Source organism: Anguilla anguilla, chromosome 12 (assembly GCF_013347855.1).
Source record: "Anguilla anguilla isolate fAngAng1 chromosome 12, fAngAng1.pri, whole genome shotgun sequence".
NCBI classification, from domain to species: domain Eukaryota; kingdom Metazoa; phylum Chordata; class Actinopteri; order Anguilliformes; family Anguillidae; genus Anguilla; species Anguilla anguilla.
Genome location: NC_049212.1, coordinates 11,675,961 through 11,693,831, shown reverse-complemented (window position 1 = coordinate 11,693,831; position 17,871 = coordinate 11,675,961). Strand labels below are relative to the sequence as shown.

Here is a 17,871-nt window from a genome sequence, read left to right as displayed (position 1 = left end):
ACACGCACATATAGACAAACATATTCACACATGCACAAGCTCACATGTACATAGCACAGACTGTAGAAAAAATATTATCTATGAAAAAGATCTACACACTATCATCTTTGTGGCCAATTTGGGCAAAGATGTGCTTTTGTGACCGAATTTGCCATTTTTTACTATTTTTAACACCCACCCATTGAGGTTGTGCTTCACGGCCTGGCCCCTGTTAGGTGCAAGCTCGTGAAGATGGGGTTGAGTGAGGCAGCTATGAACACTATCCAGCATTCTTTCTTCGAGAGAAATTTTCAGCAAAGGAAAGACAGGGCCTGCAGAGCTTAAAGCTCGCTAATAACTCATAGAACAACGGGTACCTGCACCCTGGAGTTATACTTCCTTATTAGCTTTGCTTTAAGCTGCATATAGAAACCCAATCCCCCATGCCCCCTGATGCAGAACAACTGACAGTGGAAGTTATGGCCAATCGAGGGGGCTCTGTCTCAATTGTCAACCATTTCCAAAAGTGAAAAAGAGAGACAGGACCGACTGAGGGGCCACAACCACCCTCAGAGCTCGGTTCATGTACACTAGCTACCAAATACTGAAGCCAGGAGATGGTCAATAAATACGAGTGCTTCTAGCCACAGTCAGCGGTGGTCCCTATATAAGAGAAAGTGTTCAAGCAACAGCTTATTTCTGGCTGGATTCTGAGCTCAACGGTGTCGTTGCATCAAGCAGATAAAACCATAAAAAGGCACATGGAAAACTCCAAGACGCTGCTGTACAAATGTCCAGCACACCCCCTCAAAAATTGCCCAAGATGTTGCCAAGCCTCGAGCAGAGTGGGCACGGACCCCCGCCGGAGGGGACAAGCCCTACTCTCATATGCAGAGTTAATCGCACCAGTGCACCAGTGGGAAAGCCTCTGTGATGTAACCACTTTCATTTTTTCAATGAATGTGATGTGTTGGTTAGTCTTAAAAGGGAAATTTAGATATGCAAATTAGGATTAAAGGAGTAAAGGAGGGTTAAATATTTATCTCAGGTGAACCTCGGAAGCTTGCTTCCCCCTGTGGTGAATGGCTGCCCCCCCCAAACACACACATACACACACACACACACACACACACACAGCTCTAATGTATAAGAGGATTCTCTGCAGCCACAAAAACACATGTAGTGCAGAGTGCAGAGAACACAGCTCAAATACAAATTCACAGAACCGGATATGCACTACATGTGTGGACAGAGAAACAGAAACATCATGTCACATCTGAAAAATGCTGGATTTCACCACCATGATATGATTTGAGTGTAAACAGAGCATTAGTTCCTGGGTAGGGGATAGAAACATAGTGTTTGGGATCGGTGGGAGATTGATTCCGTTCATGCCAGGGGAATCTGCCCAACCTTTCCTCTTGAAAGGCTAATCTTGCCATCAATAACTCACAACACAACCCCTGACCACAATCGTTGGGGTGTCTGATAACGAGGGATAATTTATACAGTGCCTGAGGGATGATGTGTATTGATGTAATGGAGAGGCAAACACAGTTTCTCTCTCTCTCTCTCTCTTTCTGTCTCCCTCCCTCCCTCCATCTCTCTCTGTCTCTCTCTCTTGCTGTCTCTTTTACTCTCATACAAGCACACTCACTTGCTATTTCCCTCGCTCGCTCTCTCTCTTTTGCAATCTTTCTCCAACACACACACTCTCTCACACACAGTCACTCTCTCTCGCTCTCTCTTGCTATCTCTCTCTCTCTCTCTCTCTCTTGCACATACACACTTCTGAATTAAAATGGCAGCTAATTAAAACATAAACATTTTTTGCTTTACAGCAGCACTTCACAACAGTAAGTGAGAGTACTCTACACACAGTGGTATGGGAGGACATGTAGCTAAATCAATACTCAACAGCACATCTGGGTCCAACGAAAATGGACAAATACATGTGTTTTAGCATGAGGTTTATTTTTAAAGGGCAATCAATCACATATTTATGTATTTTCAATTCACAAAATCCCACCAGTGCTTCACTGCAAGAGGAGCCAGATAATATATTACATTCTTCGATTCCAAAAAGAGCCCTGAATTCTTTTTATAGCAATGATGTTATTTTGCTTTGGTCTATACTCATTTTACACACAGAGCATGTGATTGAATTTTTCATTTGAATTCTTTTCCTGAGATAAACTTGTATCCGTTGCAACTTGCTGTACAAAACTCACTGCATTGTTTTCACAAAATTAACACCTTATCCAGCACAACTTATTTTTTTGCACATCTATATTTTCAGCAACTTAGAGGCAGGTTGAATACTCTGATCAAGGCTACAGCAAACAACGCCCTAACCTGGATTTGACGAGGAACTCGTCCGGTCACAAGCCCCAGTTCTACAAAGACAGTTCCACACTTCCCCCACTCGTGGCTTGGTTCTTTATTTCCATACCATTTAAGTCTAATTCCACTGGGTGATTCGCCAAGGCCCTTGGACTTGGTTAAAGGGGCTCATTTATTTAAGCTTTTGGCAGGAAACGGGTCATCTGTAGGTTCAGCTCATAAATGTTGATTAAACTGCCAAACTTGAGCCCGGGGAAATGCTCCAGCGGAATAGCCCATCGGCTTCGCAATTTACCTGCCCTGCTAATCCTCAACTTGAGAAGTTACATGAGCAACCAGTAAATGCAATGAATAATATTAAGGTGCGACTGCATTGTAGACGTGGAAGAGTGTGAATCCTAATGCTCCAATGCAAGAAATGGATGGAATGAATAAATAAATGGGACCTTCCTTCAGTATATGAGCAGGTGCAGGCTGTCTGAGCATGTGAGGTTCACTGTAGCATGCTCTGCAACTGGATGCTGGGAAATGATGTTCCCAAAACAGGAGTCCCTAGGCTGGGGGCAAAAAGGGTAAAAGGGTGCGGCAGATACCTCAGGCCATAACACCTTGGGGTCTGGACAACCTCCAGGGGCCCAAGAAAAGCAGGGAAAGGATCCCAGGGTCCCCTCAGAATTCCTTGAACAGTTCCTCAGTCCTTGAAAACTTAATGCATACCAGAGGATTATAGGAAAACTCATGATAGAATTAGTGAAGAGGGCACATACTGGGATTCTGAGGAAATATGAAATTCACACAGAGTTTGGTGGTGAGCAGTGAGGCACGGGTGACCCTTCCCTTCTACCTCACTAACTATGCGTCACCCTGTGGCACTTCCTGCCAAAGTCCAAACTGGTGATGTCAGACACATCTGCAGTGTATGGCAAACCAGTACACCTTGTTCAAGTGCCTCTGCTGGGCACACGACTCAGGAGTCTTCTACATCTCATTCCTGAGTCAAAAAAATAAAAGGACTGGAAAACAATGTTGCATTTCCAGCTACTAAATCTGAACCTAAAGAGGCGATGGCGACATCATCGCTGCTTTCTTTGTAATTATGCAAATGACTTCACATATAACAGTTCTCCAGCCATATTGTTATTTTTAATCAGATTAAAGGCTTTATGAAGATAGAGGTTGTTCTGCTTTACTGTGAGGTGAAATTCATTATTCAGTAAAACCTGGTGGCTCTTATGCAAATAAGATTATTTACATAGCTAAAAGCGTTTATTGCAATTAGGATTTTTTAATGGGGGTGCACATGTGGCAAAGAGGGAAGGGAAATGAGAGTGCGTGTTTAACATACGCTTCCACGCGTCAAACTGTGCAAGCAAAAGACCAAAACATATGTGCAATGAAGCGGGACCAAAATTACAATCAAAAATAAAATCGGCAATGAAACGTGCTTCCTTACAGCCCTCATTTTGAAACCTCTAGTTCAAAAATACACGTAAACGCTGAAGCATGTGATAGATGCATTGCTCTGGGTCTTTTACAGCAATTGTAACTCAAGGGAAGGTTTTAGTGCCTTATGTCTTGCTTGCTCTGAGCATTGATATATTGGCTTAAGTAACAGACATGAGGATTGTTTCCTGTTGTTGACTTGATTGGGCCAGATTTCTTCAGAATACATAAGATCAGAGTATTGAAGGCTGCCACTTCACTGACATTGGAAACCTGGAGGAAAAGAGGAGGAGGAAATCTTGCCAGAGAGCTTTCTCGTTTAAAATGATGTGTCTCGATATAAACAAAGCAATCCTTGCTCTGCCCTTTGAGTTCAGACTAAAATAGGCATTAAGGGGAGCCTGCAGGGACAAAGGGTACCAGGCTCCAGAGGCACGTACCATGTGGAAGTGCCCACACACACACACACACACACACACACAAGGCCAGTGATGAGGTGAAATTTACTTACAGCTCAGTGTTATACCACGTAATGTAACGACTATTAGCAAGTTTTATGCCGTAGCTTCTTTAATGAAATCTGATAGATTTGGCTTTAAAGTCTTTATATAGTAACATAGTACGGCATATTATACGCAGCCACAGACAAACCACAAACCATTTAAAATTCAATTGAGCCATACAGTTTCTGCAGTGCATTAGCAGGTACATACCTAAACCTCTGAAGAGTCATAATTCGATAATGAAGAAAAGCCACTTTGGGAAAACAGACTGTGCTTGACGTGAAAGCCCTCCCCATTTCCAGCAGGGGGGAAAGAGGCTCACAGGTCCAGTGGCCAGAGCTCGCGTCCTGCCTCTGAGACATCCTATCCTGCACCAGAGGCCCAGGACACCTCATCCTGTCCCGCCAGCCCTGTCTCTGTCCCACAGTTCCAGCCCATCCCATCACATCCCAGCTCGGCCAACACATCTGGAGCGCGTTAGGAAGCCGGAGGGTGGGGGGGACATTCGATCTCCCCCGCACACCCGGTCTGGATGGGTGGCCAGCAACAGCCCCTTTCAACAGCAGACGCAGCGCGCTGTGATTGATAGGGCCCCAGTCCTCCACACACTTACATTATATAACATTGCATAACATTACATGACATTACATTGCATGTTTTACAATGAATTTATATGCATACCTACACATATATACACAAAAAATGGATGCATGTGCAGTATAAAGTGTGTGCACACTGAAAAACCTGCATGCACTTGCAGACACTCTCAAATGTCTGCATGCACTCCATATGTACAGAGAGCTGATGAATATAGCTCAGCCAGTAATTTCCCAGATCATCCCATTCCTCAGATTCCCTCTCATGACCACATTCTCTATCGCTATCAACAGCACCTGCCGCCACCAGGTGTTCTTGGAAAGTGCTGTACAGGGGCCTCTGTGCACCAAATGATCACCGCAGAAAATGCTTTGCTGAGCTCTGTGAGGTCCCTCAAAGCCCTCGGCAGTTAGCGCACGCGTCATGTGTGTTTGTCATCAGGCTAACGCTAACGGCAGCGTGCGCTCACGCTGAAAATAAAGTGTGTGTCTATAGGGTGCAGTACCTGCATGTAGCAGGTGCGTTTGTCACCCGGCTGAAATTCTGACCGTAGTGTTCACTTGTTATTTGCGAAAGCTGCTTCCGTTGTTATTAGTGTGGCGGACTGTTAGATGCATTTTTTTTTTTTACTGTCTGGAACATGTGTGTTTGGCAGCTGCAGCAGAGTGAGTTTGTGTCTGTCTGTCCGTACCATGTGACATTCCGACCCACATTAGTCTGTCTATGGCAGAGGAGTCTGTTGATCCCCCACCCCCCCTTAACAAAAAAAAGCTGGACAGTTTTTTGTCTCTTTTTTAGAATAAAGCCTACTATAAAGACTTGAATTCCCTTTTTTGTGAATATACCAAAGTTAGTTATCTCTATTTTGGACTGGGACAGACGGTGGCTTAATACGTTTTTTTTTTTTTTTCACTGAAGAGACAAATGAAAAGGCTCTAAACGAGGCTAAAGGTGCAACGGGAGGAGATCGCTGACATTTGCAGCAAACGGCGTCCAGAAGCCTCTCCAATTATCTCCGCTAGCCGCATCGACGGAGCCAGTTTAATTAAAGGGACTTCAGAGGGAGAGGAGAGAACGGAAGAGGGAGTGATTGAGGAGAGGGGCGAGTGTGTGTCAGAGACGGGCACAAAGCTGCACACCCGCACTACGGGCCGCTCTCCCTCTTTTTAATTCGTCTTCGAAAGGGGAAAGCGAGAGAGATAGACGCAGTAATAAAAAAAACCGGATCCTTGCCTCGTCGAGCGATGCAATCCCCCGGTCAAAATTATTTCAGCGTTTTCATCATCGTCATCCACACTCTTTCATCAAAGAAAAAAAAATGAAGTAAATACAATAAAGGAGAGTAAATGGTTTTACATCCTGCCAAATCTCCCATAATCCTCTTGTGTTTTTCTTGAATCAGCCTCTGACGGTGACCTTTTTAGAGGAATCTTGTTTCCATGGAAACCCACCATGCACCCCCCTCTCTTTCTGCTTCTTCCACTCTACAAATACCTGCACAATTGTTTCACTGCAGTCATTTTGTTTTCATTTTGTGCCCCCCCCCCCCCCCCCCCCCCCCACACACACACAAACAAACATACACACATGCACATGACTTACTGCTGATGGCGCTACACACCGAACTATTCTGTCTATGAAGTTATCAACAACTCGCATATTTCCATTTTTTTCAAAAGTTCAACAATCTGGACTTTTCATCTCTCTGCACTTCCAGTGAGGTGTGAAATGGCTGTTCTCTGTTTCTTATCTGTATGTCATATATTTCTCTCGTACTTCTGCTTCTGGAATAGCAGCAGGATGTATTTCAGCAGTAACAGATGTTCTTATCAGTATTTTATACTATATATGTGGATTATATGTGTGCTATTACATTTAATATACTAACTTTACAATGTTAATTTGCCACCCCCCCACCCCCGCATGTTAAACAATAAGCCCACTTTCCCACCCATTCTGCTCACTACTTCAGTGTAAATGTTGTGATTAAGTTGTTATCAGTCACTGTACAGTTCGTTATTTTTTTTAATTGTATTTTATACATTAGCGACAGTGTTGTTACATAATGTATATTCACACTAGCTGTAACCACTGGATCCTGGCAGAATGGAGGTTTTATAATAACTGAGGGATATAATTTCTACTTCCATAAAAACACATTGAAGCTCGAAAATGAAATTGAGTCATTTTTTTTTAGATCTAACAGGTTCTCTCCAGAGCAGCAAGGAGATATCCTTTCAAAGGCCTCAAATCAGCACGATTGTTCTTGTGTTTGTTTTTTTGTGGTTGTTACATTCTGTTATGAATTGAGACTTTACATTTTGGCTGTAATACCATGTGGACCAAAACGGTTGTTTCTACTGAGAAAAAATTCATCACCTGTAATGTAAAAATGCATTGTCATATTTTTTATTTATTTTGTTTTTTTGAATTTCGAATTAAGCAGATGGATTAACAAATAAGAGTTAGCATAATTCAGACTCTGGAACCTGGAGATATGAGGAGGCTTAAACATGGAAAAACCTCCATTTCATCAGGCTAAAACCACTCTTTCCATTATCCCGCCCCCCCACCCCCCGGTGCGTGTCCCCCAGTTTTTTGGCGCGCTGTTTTGGCGCACGCCACATTCCCCCTCCCACGCTGAGCACAGGGCGTCCCAGGGCGAGCCGGCGGGATTGTTTTCCAACAGGAGACCCCCCCCCCCCCCCCTGCCGGTTACCGCAGCAACCGACATACCCCAGCCCTGTCCCCAGAGTGCGGAGTGTTTCGCTGGGCTCCAGGAGGAGTCCCCAGCAGCTGGAGCACAGCTGTTACCCCGGGTCCGGGCCCCGGGCCCGGTGAGCGACCTCCCTCCGTAAACACACACACACGCAGGGTGGGCGTTCGGCAAGCCCGCGGGGGTACGCCGTTTCAGGCGTTTCCATTTCGGCCAGGGAAACCCGAACGGGCCTCGCGTATTACGTCTAAATTCCCTGCCGAGCGTTCGGAAGGGAAAAAAGGAAGAAATCCCAACTGCCGGAAAATCAAACTGCTTCTGGCTCGCCTGACCGGTGTTAGAGCGCAGTGTGGTGGTTTAACATGTCGACACCTCCGCACAGCGGCTTCTCCCACATTCCAGGAGTCTGCAGATGTTTATTTTCATGTGGGACTGGACCCACAGTGTAGTGCTCTCCCCCCCAATGCTCAAATGGACACACACACACACACACACGCACACACACACAATGATGCATTATGCCACATAGACCATATATCTGGTATCAGCCTATAACATTATTCAGCGTGCTGCAAACAAAATATTTACTTTACTCAAATTAGTACTTATTTTTGTTAAGTAAAAATAAAAAAAATCAGTATAAAACATTTATGAAAGGGAAAAATAATAATCTTTTCATTTTACTGAACAACTGCAAGTAACTTCTTAATGCCAAAAGAACAACTCCATGGCAGCTAACCTCTGCCTGCTAGTGCAAACTCCATCTGTCCACTGTCATGGAAAGAAATGTTTCCTCTTTACACACAATGATTAAGGGTATTTCACAGTCGTACCTATTCGGTTCAGTTTAAATGAGACGATTAGGCGCTGTAACTTCACAATGTTTTACAGCAGTTTCAGACCTGCGTTGTCGTGTTGTCAGCGTCATCAGAAGACTCTGGCAGCCGCGTGGATGAAAGGTCACTGAGCTGAGCAGGCAGGCGTCAAGATGGGCAACGGTCGGCAAAAATTCTCCTGAGGCCTAAATTCAGCCAGCTTTTGTCATCAACTTTGACTAATATAGAAATTAAAAGTGCTTCAGCGAGTTTGGAAATTGAATTAAATCACAAACAGTTTGCATAAAGATAACAATACTGTTCTTTGGATTTTTAAAAATTTCAAATGTTTTTTATAGGCAATTATAAAAAAAGGTCATTAAATAAATAAACTGCCATTCAAGCTTGACCAAAAACATAAATGAATGGTGTCGGAAATGGGGAAAGGGTGGGATTGTGCCTTGTTGCTCTAGATGCTTTGAGACTGAAGATGTGCTTTAGTAAAAAATAATAATAATATATATATTTTTTTTTGCACATTGTTCTTTGTTTTTCTTTATTTCTCATTTATTTATTTTTTTTCAGCTGATCCTCCCACTTGAACTGGGGAAATTGAGCAGATCAGCATCAAGCAAATAGGAAAAGCAGCCGTGAAAAGCATTAATATGACCATGGCAAGAGACCATGCATGCATGAGACGCCATTTTATCCGCAGGCAAAAAATAATATCATAGTCATTTCAATTATCCCCAAGCAGTAATACCCTGGCACAGATTGCCCCAGACACACACACACACACACACACACACACACACACACACACACGCAGACACACCACATATAATTTCTAATCAGCCATGCAGTCGATACATGAATTTGCAAATAAGTCTGTATTGCTATCTGTTTTCTCTCAGCCAATGGTATGTTAGCTTAGTAACCTGCCCAACTATTAAACTATAGGGTACTGCTTTCTCCTGCCTGCCTGCTCATATTAGATTGGTAGACTAAAGCCTTTCGTAAATTAAACCAGTCAGTGTCATTCTTTCTGTTTTCAATGTCTAAATAGAAAGACACTGGGGAGCAAAAGCATGATTTTGTGTCTTTTTCTGTTCTTGTTCAGAAAATGTAACCACTTCTCAATGGATCTGCAACTGTTATGAACAAACATTCTATGAATATTCCCTTTATTTCATAGCCATAAAGAAAATTTTGTTTTATATTTAATTCTATTCTACATACAAAGCAGTCTGAAAGTCAGATTTTCAGGGAGGGCCAATCATATACATAATATTCCCATTTACATCCCTTTCTATACATTTTATGTGTTTATTAACAATTTTCTGAAAACCACCAGACTAGCAAGTACCAAATCGAATTGGTGGTCTATTGGTGGTTTTTGGCTAATATCAATTAGCATTTGAAATGATAAAGGTCTATGAAATGCACGGTGACTGACAGTAAAGCGGTTTTGCAGCCCTTGTATTGTACTTGAGTACAGGCAGTAAAACCGAAACAGTCTGGTCTCTGTTCCCTCAGAGCTTCGGCATTTCCTCCTCTTCCTCTCCCGAGTCCCCCAGATACACCGAGCCCCGACTCCGCAGACTCCGAGGACTCCCCGTCTGGAGCGATGGGATTCACAGCAGCACGCTTCAGCCCCTCTGTCTCACGGAAGACCATGTGTCTCAAACCAAAGAGGAGAGCGGTAAGACCGGCGGTAATCATGACCACGGCCTCACGCTCCTGTTCCCAGGAACTGTGTGCAGTACCAGTTAGGTCTTTTAATGCATATTTGCACCTGTGGATTTACCACAATTCCCTGTTTTTTATTTGTATTTTTTTTTTTTTTTTATTGCTGTTGGGTAGGCTTTTATGAAAGCATTGATCAATGAATCAACAAATCCCTACATTTTTTGTGTGGCATCATTTACAATCTGGCTGTCACAGAATTTGGAAAAAGATGAAGCAGTTTTTTTTTTTTTTTTTTTTTAAGACTTGCCATGGTCAGCTTGTAATGTGTGACAGGTTCCCCAGCAGGTGTTAAGACCCGGTCTAGGTACAGACCGTAACAGGGTGAATGATAAGGTAAATGGGTAAGGGAACATTACTGCAATCTGACCAGTAACTTCGGTCCCTATCTGCCTATGCAAATCTAACCGAAAGCTGGCTAGCCTTCAAAGGGTACTGGGCAAAGGGCTTTGAACGTTGAACTTTGGACAGTTAACCGACAGTCCGAAACCAAAATTCTGAATAGAGTACCCCCAACAGAGTGTTAAATCTCCACCCAGGGTACCTTAAAAAATAATAATAGAAAAATAACAAAACAAAATAACAAACTTGTGTCCCCATGGAAGGACCTGTAGTCCAGCTGGGAGAACACTAACTAACCGGAGCACTATATGGTGAGCAGAGGTCAAAATGAGAGTCAAGGTCGAGAACAAGCGAATGGTCAAACACGAAATCCAATCAACAAACAAAGCAGAGGGGCTAGGCAAGAATCAGAATCGAATACGAGCGAATGGTCAGAATCACGGGGCAAACAAACAAAAAGGGCCGAGGCAAGAATTGGAGTCGAAGGGAACGAGTCAGTGGTCATACACAAGATCTAATCAGCAAGCAAACCTGAAGGGATAAATGGGAATTGGAATCAAACAAAAATCGGGCTGAATACGCAAAGTCAAACAAAGCAATCACTAAACACAACACACCACCCATGAGTTTGAAGAGCTAGTCTCCGCTGGTAGGTGGCAAACAGCGGCATTTTCAAGTCGAGCAACCGAAAACGGAAACGGCCAATCAGAAGACGAACCAGACAGACGAAACACACACACACACACACACACAGACAAATGTAAACACAAACTTACGACAGGGGTTGTAACACAGGTCACATATTTGAAATTGTCAATCATCAAAATTTATGGGCTGGATTAGACGTTTGGCTGCACAAAATTGTTTTCTTTGTTTTGAGTATACATGTCTAGGGATACGAACAGCATTACAATCACAACCATAATCACAAAATAAACAATAACTATAGGTAGTTATATATGTTACTCAGCAGTATTTTATTTTTAAAAGACTCCTTGCACTTCACAGTTAAAACTATTACAACTGCACACCATATTCATGCAATGTCATTTTCAGGACAAGTGGAAAAGTTTATTTTGGACAGACAGGCAGGCAGGCAGACAGACAGGCAGGCAGGCAGACAGATCTTTCAGATTTAAGTTTGTGATTGAGAAATTGTCCTCACAACCAAAGATTTGAACACAAATAACCAGGAGCCGAGGTTATTCAGTTGTAAAAAATCACATTTGGAGAGCTTTCTCCCTGGTTATCAAAAGGACCACACAGTTTAAAAGCTTTCCTACTCGACCTTGCAAGAACTCTTCTTTTTTTTGAAACAGAAAGTGATTTCTCTGAGAGCAGAATTAATGGTTAGACACCATATTTTAACCGTGGCCAAATGGTGGTGGTGAACAAAAATTAAATAAATGTAAAATGAAACCATGGAACACTATCAAGGCCCAAACATCCACTGGGTCTAAAACAAAAATTATATCTATAAACAATATGCTTGGACATTCAGTTATGCTTACAAGCTTATGGGTTTTGTTAATTTCAAGAAGGACTAACTCATGGTGCCTTAATATGTGAGATGCCCAGAAAAATAGTTAAACATGGTTAAAAGTTGAGAGAACTGATTTTTATTATTCGGCATTACAACCTTTGGCATTACATATTTACACTTTTTTGTAAATGTAAGCTACATTCCATGTCTGGTCTTCAATATGTCATAAAAAAGATTTGTATAACATATTTAACAGCAACAGTGGCATGTATGAATAATGAAACTGACACAAATGTAAAGATGCATCTGGAACAACATTTGGCAGTAGTATCCATAATGATGCATAGTTAAATTAAAAACTATACTTTTTCTGCTGGGAGGATACACATTTTCTATTTTTTGTTTTAATGCCATGATGTAAACAGACACGTACACTGCTATAACTGTAGCAAAAAGCAGACTGTCCTGTAGGTTGCTATTGGTTTCTTCCTTTCTTGTTGATGAGCAGGACCGTCAGCCACCTAATAAAATCCCATTAGCTCCTAATGAAGTCAGGCCAATAGCCCCTCAGCCTCATTTAGAGTGATTGTCTGACGGCCATTAGCCAGGAGATAATTACCGGCAGACGGTGGGAGTAATTGGAAACGCTGGTGGGGACGCGTAAAAATACAAAAAAAAACTAGCGGATGACTGCGCTAAATCAACATAATTAGAATTATATTTGGTAAAGACACACGACGAGGAGATGTGGGTCTCTGGTTAAATGGTTTAGGGTACAGCGGAAGGTCAAATCCATTGAGCTCAGAGGCTAATTTTCTAAATTCTCTTTATAAAAAGGCAGAAGATGAGGTCCACTTAGAGCTCAATGGAGAACATATCACAGGATGAAAGCTGTGACAAGTATTTAATGAAAGCTTGCAAATGTTCCATAATTATGTGCTTAGAGGAGTTTTTACTGGGTTGACTTACTCTAATGCGCTGTATGGTATTACCAAACATCTAATTATGCAATGGAATCATGCACGGAATATTTAGTGGAGTAATGCAGGTTAAGTAACCTCTAAAGGGACAAGCAACCACTGCCAAATTCAGGACTCCATCCTAAAGCCTTCCAATTGCAACCCCATTTCAGTACACTATAAAACAAAAATAGCCTATATAGACATATTAATTTACTTTCCAATAGGTAAGCTTTAAATTCCACCATTATTATGTTAAACTTCATTATCATTGGCATGGTAATTACAAAACATCCTTTCAGAATGCTTACTGAGGTTAATAAATCTCCTTAATTTAAAACATTGTTGTTGAATACTTTCCTCCTTCATACCGTGGCATGATGAGAGAAATATTCTGTAACACATGTATCCTTATTTATGCACTAGAGGTATCTGACTTGATTTTTCTTTGTTTTTTAAATCCACTTCTCCATGATGATTATGCTTAAAAATGATTAAAGAAACCAGAAACACAAACAAGACAATAGAGGGAGCATAATCACAGTCAAAACCAAGTTATTTAGCTTCTTCACAAATGATGCCGGCCAATATCCAGGAGGGGAGGACAAAAAAGTATTTTAAAAAGATCTTACAGATGTTGGTTCTTTTTTTTTGGGGGGGGGGGGGGGAAGTGGAGGCAGGCAGGGACAGCCTGTCATCTCCCTTCACTCCCCACCTCTCTAAGCTGAAGGGCAGGAGGCAGAAACTGGATCGATGGCACTTCTGAGCTCAGAAAGGCCTGGCCACCTTTCCCAGAATCTCTTAGGGGATGTGGCGAGCACCAATGGCCAGACAGGCCAGCAGGGATTGAGGGCTACTTGGTTTCAAAATTTGTTCTCAAAAGTTCCCCAGTATCATACTGTAATCGGCCACATTTGTCTCAACAAAGACGATGATCTCTTTACCACAGTATATTTTTTCCCCAGTATTTCACAAGTCTATTTTTGCAGAGGACTTTCAGTGCATTGTAACACGCACGCATGCACACACACACACACACACACACACACACACACTCTTGTCCACTGCAGATGGCCCCGCCAGCCCTGGTCAAATAGGGACTGACGGTGATCACAGTGACACGCACCAGGGCTTCAGAGTGACTGACATTGGCTGCGTTACAGAGGGCAGGAAACTGGAGTCATCACATGGAGGATGAGGGAAGTGTCTAACATGGCTTATAAAAGATTTTATCTCTTTAATGCTGCCTTTCAAAGTCTTTAAAGGGGAGACAATGGGAATGCAGAGAGCGGCTTAATACAACGTGCCATTCATTATTAGAGGCTAACGCACAAAATGGGAGGAGCTAAGGCTTCAGCGGAGTCTCGGCCTTCCTGCTCACTCCCTACAGAACGAAAACGTTTATTTGTCTAAAAAAAGATCCACAAACAATGGATTTGGCGGACGGCGGAGGGGGGTTCCCTAGCCGGGAGGAGATTTAATTAGTGGAATCTTGTTAGGGCTAACAAAATTATCCGTAAAACAATACTCAGTGGGGCCCCGGGGAGGACGAGGAGGGGGGAGGATAGAGAGGCGGTCGCTTGCACGCTTCCAGGTCAGGAAGGAGGTGGGGGTGGGGGGGGGATCGTCGTGGGGAAGGCTCAGGAACAGATTGGAGTGTCCAGCTGCCTTCACACTCAATTAAGGAAGCCTGTCTCTCTCTCTGCCCCCTACATTGTGGCTCTGTGCCCCTTCACCTTATTGGTCATTTCGCTGCCAGTGAGTGGTGCCCCTATGCGGTACCTCATTCCTCAACAGTATGGTCCCATCCGCATTTCCGCCAGCCACCCACCCCGTACCGCCCCACCACTGAGCCTTTCCACATATACACTGCCCTTACAAGCAGCCACAGAATACCGAAGACACACAATACCACAGCTGCAAGCAAATAATCAGGAAAGGTGGCCATTTTTCTTCCTTTTTGATTCTTCATCCAGACTGGTCTATCCTTTCCATTGTCTTCAAGACAGATATTAAAATAAAAAGCAGTTGTATGCTGGGTATTCCACATCATCGTTCACTATCCAGTCAGGTTTGATTCACCCATCAGTTCAATATGATAAGGTAGGACAGGAATATGGCGAATGATTAGTCCTAACTTAGAACAAATATTTCAGCGCAAATTGTGATATTATATGAGTGCAAAAGTTTAGAGACATTCACAATGCACAAGCCCAAGAATGAACAAAATGGCTCACCCACAAGGGGACAACATATTGACAGTGGTGAGGAGGCCCTCTGGATAATAACATTTTTTATATTGTGAATGGGATTATGTAAAAGCAATTCATTATCTGTCATGGATTATTTTTATACATCGAAACCAAAAATATGAAGTGATTACTTACGGTTAGTTCATTGTCAGCATAGAAGATTTTTGTGTTCAGCTTTCAGCCTTCTTCACACTATGCCTTCCCTCTCCTCAACCTTCACTCTCCTCAGCACAATCTCCTCTGTAAAAACAACAGATACAGTTCACATAAGCTTTGTTCACCTAACCAGGCTAATCATAAAGCGCAGCGCCATTATTCATATTCAGAGGGAAATGAGAGGGAAGAGCAGAGAGAGGAGGCAACAATCACTATTTGTTTTGGGCACAGCCGGGGTTAATTGTGACTTCTTCCTGAATCCTTGGTGTACTTTCTATGACCTCAGAGAGTTTCCTGACTCACAGTTAAAGTAGAAATGCGATAGTGTCCTCTAACTCTAATAGTCTGTGTACGCAGTGCTGATACAGCTGAATAGGGTCTGTGTGTCCACAGGATGTGAAAGAGAGGGATAGGACGGAGGCCTTGCCGTCTATGGATACCACTGTCGGGGTCACGGCGAGAATGTGGGTGGCTTTTTTTGGGGGGGGGGGTTTCTCCAGTTTCTCCTCATTACAAAGAAAACATTTTATCCCCGTAATCCTTCTAGCAGCTACCCAAGCATGTATGGCCCTGCTATGCGCCCCCCCCCCCCCCCCCCCCCCTCTTCTCCCGAGACAGACTTGCCCTTCCTGTTGATGTCAAAGTGAATTAGAACTAGCTCTCCCCGGGGGACAGGAGGGCTAATCGCTGTGTTGCTTCCAAACCACAGAGGAAGCATCAGCATTCCTGAAACCCTGGCCCACCACATTGCTCCGGCAGTTGGACCCACAAATTCCAAGCCGTCCACCAAGAGACTCACTCAAGAAGTCTTTATAATTCAATCACACGGTAGATTGAGAAAAGCTCCCACTCCATTTTATTTCTGGCTTGATAAAAGCATTATCAACACAGATATGTCAGAAGGCAATTCATATTGATGTATTCTCTAAGACACTGAGTGACGACCACTTGTTGCAGTCCTGCGTGTGTTAACAAAGCCCTATACTTCATGTTACAAATATAAATATATGACAAACATAAATATGCCCATTACACGGTCAGCATACTACAGCCAGCTGGCTTTCTCATTTCCCTGGAGTAGTGTGATTCACCGGGTGACATTTGTCCATTCATTTTGACTTATGTGAACGGGGTCTGAAGAAGTCACAGCGTGTAGCCTAAAATCTTCCTGTTTTCATGCGAAGACTCTTCTGGAGGCAGGAAGCATAAAACATTCAATGGAATGTGTTTGAAATACCTTTGGCATATTGCAACCACAGCAAGAATAATCCCATTTATTATTAGCAATGACTGTAGCTGGAAACTTTTATCATTTCTACACAGGCCTCTCAGTGTTCAGATTACCTTGGTTCAAAGCCACACTACACTTTATTGAATCCGTATTAAAATCTTTAACCTCACCCAAGGGCATAATTCACAAGGGGGGGATAGGGAGGTTACAACCCCCCAATGTAACAAAACAGACCAAGTAACCCCCCTCCCCCCGACCCAATAATATAGCATGATGATGAGAAAAATAATTTCATATAATAAAAATTATGTGGATTTCATGATGTGATATACTGGTAAGGCTGAGTGTTTGTCACGGAAGTCGCTTGTGACACGGATTCTGTGACTTTCCCCATTTTTTTATCATTTTTTTTTTGTGCTTTTGATGATTTTTAAGCAATTTTGGATGGTAATTGTCAACCCTAACGTAGCCAACTGTGCCACTGTGTAGGCCCACGCATTTTAATAATAGCCTATTCCCAAATGCTGGGAGAAAGAAAGTGTGAGAATGTATACAGTTTCTGGAATGCACTGGGATCAAGATTCCCTTCCTTGTCTGTTGTTGCAATCAATTGTTTGATGGCTCCTGTTAACAATGTAGATGCCCGGTGCTCCTTTCCCTCTTATGGTAACATCAGTCAACGACATCAGTCAAGACTCAAACCTCCCAATGACCCTATTGTACCAAAACAAACTTGAAAGAAACACTGATGTGCATGAGATCTATTCATTCTAATAAATTCGCCTTTTAAAAAAACTCCATGATTTCTTTGCCTTTTTTCAGTTTTTCATGATTTTCAACAACTTTGCCGTGATTGCTCCGAGACAATATTTTCTGTGAAGAACACCCAGCCTTACTGATCAGTAATTTGTAGTACCTGTAGAATTCATCAGAAATTATAATTTCACAGCTGTTCTTTTCTTCTTGGGGGCATGCCCCCAGACCCACCAAAGGGTTGCAGTTCTACGGGTCAATTTATTTAAGTCCCCCAATATTCTAACAAAAGTTAACACCCTTCACCTCACCCCTTTATGAATAATTTGCAGTCATTTTGTAAGTTTTATGGGATTTGGCTTCAGTTGTAGCACAAATAAAAGCAAATGGGCTACTACTTTTCAGAAGAATGATCTAATGATCTATGCACAAGCTCCAATTCCTGTGATGTTAACTAAGGTCATGAAATAGGAGCAGTGAGACTCATTTCCCACAATCCCTTGCCACACATACACACACACACACACACACACACAAGCCATCCACCCCAGCT

The 17,871-nt window shown here is 42.7% G+C and overlaps 1 protein-coding gene across 2 annotated transcripts in view; it reads right to left on the bottom strand.

The window, feature by feature from the left end:
* The window catches only part of LOC118210270 (homeobox protein PKNOX2-like), a 57,449-nt gene that overhangs the window by 24,544 nt on the left and 15,034 nt on the right, over window positions 1-17,871 (bottom strand). For both annotated transcript variants that reach the window (XM_035386300.1, XM_035386301.1), the window contains exon 2: window positions 15,314-15,418. The gene's annotated coding sequence lies outside the window, so the exon portion shown is untranslated. The remainder of the gene's footprint in view (window positions 1-15,313; window positions 15,419-17,871) is intronic.